Source organism: Anticarsia gemmatalis, chromosome 8 (genome assembly GCF_050436995.1).
Source record: "Anticarsia gemmatalis isolate Benzon Research Colony breed Stoneville strain chromosome 8, ilAntGemm2 primary, whole genome shotgun sequence".
In the NCBI taxonomy this organism is placed as follows: domain Eukaryota; kingdom Metazoa; phylum Arthropoda; class Insecta; order Lepidoptera; family Erebidae; genus Anticarsia; species Anticarsia gemmatalis.
In genome coordinates this window covers 2,139,461-2,142,444 of record NC_134752.1, presented here as the reverse complement: position 1 = coordinate 2,142,444, position 2,984 = coordinate 2,139,461, and positions in this window count along the sequence as shown.

Below are 2,984 nucleotides of genomic sequence, written 5' to 3'. Positions count from 1 at the left end.
AGTGGCGCCGTTTCGAGCGTGATATTCGATTTACTGTGTCTGTGTCTGCATTGTATAAGAAGTTGTTTAGATAATAAAAAATGTGTACAAGTGTCATGACTTGTGTAAACGGCTGGCTAGTTTAACAACGTCACTTGACGATTCTCTAATGCTATCGACTACCGACAACCGGCTTGTCATAGAGTTTTGTATAAAATCTGATCAGCGCCTCTGTCGGGCGTCGTAGGAACTATTTTGGCAGTACATTTTACATGTCAAACTTTCGATACGCGACAGAATCGCGCAATTAATATAACGAAATTTACACATAAAAAACGTCTTGGTCTAGAATAAAGCCAGGATGAATATTGAGTCATGAGACGACTGTTTGACTACCGAGAAAAATATGAATGCATGATCAGCGCCCCTAGCGTATTCCGTGAAAACAATTTTTCCAATAAAATTTCGATGCCAATTTCCATAAATAAATATCTACGATATCGATACAATATAAGATACGATTTTAAATTCCTTTTATGACAAGCTAAGAAATAGGAAATCGCAAATGAAAATAATTAAATAAAATCGAGGTTTTTCAAACACAAACGTATCACTATGAAACTATTCACTTTAAGTTTTATTTACAAAAGTAATTAAATTTTACTGTGAATAAAATTTAATTACTTGTGATTTTTTTTTATATCCAGGAGAAAAATTTATTTATTTCTTGATGAGACTAACGAATACTAATTTAATTATGGCACTGTACAATACAATATATTATATAAATCTATTTTTGAAACGAAATTAATTACTGAAAGACTGATTTTCAAAACATATTTTCAGGCTTCAACAAATTTTGTATATCCCGAAACACAAAAGAAATTGTTTTGACAGAGACAGTCGTTTTTGATTTCTACAAAATTGTCGCATAAATAATTTATAAATGTTGTCTTTATATAAATTTATTTTATTTAAACAATACTAATTAATATTGTATGAATAAAGTTTACGACATTGAAAACATACTTGTAGTTTATCATACAAATAAGTGTTTCTACGTAGCAACTACTGTACGGTTAGATATAATTGTTCTTTGTCCGTTCTCAGTGACAAACATTTGCTCATTAATTCACAAGTAAGTTTGAAAAGGTAATTAAATTAAAGGCTTGGCTTTTTCTTGAAACTTGGCAAATTAGTTTTTGTCAAGTTCAAGGGCTACACGTGTCTTGTTTGAGTTTTCCTCTTTGTTAAATGAAGAAGGAATTATTAACACATTTGTATAATTACTTCTGAGACTAATGATGTTGAGGTGACTGTCGAAATACCTAATTCTTTTTCGTTTTTGCTACGATAGGCTATTGACAAACTGTCGATCCGATGTCCGCAAGAACTACTTTTCTTCAAGTAGTTTTATTATTATTTAACGCTTTTTACTCGAGATAATATTAAGCGCAGGAAATGGCGCTACAGTTTTGATATGTCATGAGATATAAAAATGCGGTATTCATTTAACTTACTGTGGTAAAACATTTGATTTGATTGAATTACCCGTAGAAAAATAAGAATAATGAAGTGACAATGTCTTTATTTGTGTCGGTATTGTACCTAATACCGAAGTTGTTTGTTGTTTTGGCTTTCCTAGAAAACATACCAAACCTTCCTTTGTCTTTGAAATCAAACTCGTGCGTGGGTGACAGATGTACGTATCACTCATAATTAGAGACGTTTTTCTACAATAAATAGGAAAATACGTCAACGTCAAATAAATAATCTATACTAATATTATAAAGCTAAAGAGTTGTTTGTTTGTTAGAACGCGCAAATCTCAGTAACTGCTGGTGCCAATTTAAAAATTATTTTACTGTTGGATAGTCTATTTATTGTGGAAGGCTTTACAACATCACGCTATGGCCAGAGTCAGAGTACCAATAAAAAATGTTACAAAAACGGGAGAAAATATGACCCATTCTCTCTTATATTACGCAAGCGAAGTTGCGCGGGTCAGCTAGTATTTTAATATTTTTACTTCACCTGTAACAATTAAATTAGATTTTATTATATTGTTTTATAGAGCAGGGAATAGATGATTAATAAAAGTATTCCTCCTCCCATGCACGTTGTTCTCTCGGGGATACAAAACTTAGGCAAAATAATGACTTATCGCAGTTATGTAATACCTTTTATTCGAATGGTGAAAGAAAACTTGTCGTGCTGAACTCTTATATGCCTGAGAGTTCATTAAAACCGTTCTTGACCTTTTCTAAACATCACTGCAAAATCTACGTCTTTCTCCTCTCTCGTAACGGAATGCCTTGCTTAACTACAGAGTATAGGATCGTTTTTTTTTAAAGACTACTCCCGCACTAAAATTTACTCTTGTGTCGCGGGTATTTTTACAAACATACAAACAACGGACACAAAGTACAACCAGACCCGAAACAATTATATTGGTCTACAAATAATTGTTTCGTGTGTGCATCGAATTCACGACCTCCCGACGCAATGGTAGCGGCGTGGCGACCTAAACCACTTGATTAATTTGATTTATATAGTATATATCTCAGCAGGTAAGTTACAAGTAGACTTGTAGTTTGACTTGTACTATGTTTAATCGTCGATGTGAAAACTTTGAAACTACTTGATAGTTACTAGACGGCTTACTAAGCCGGTCTACTATTCTCCTTACTACGATGAGTTTGTTTGAGTAGATACTTAGATATTATTTGAATGAGTTGTAAGTTTAGGTCTAGTTCTCTCGAGTATAATTGTGTTAGGAAATAGTTTAATCCTTTATTGAAATAGCTATGATATTATTGTGCTGGCAAGGTCGAAATTAAATATCTATAGGTATAGGTAACGTTGATCACTATACCAGTGGCAATGACGATTTACTACTATCGACTATCGAGTGTCTGTTTAGAAGTAATTTTTTTTGCAAAACTGAACAGCGCCCTTGGCGTATTCCACAACAACTATTTTAGACGAATTTTTAAGTGTCAGCT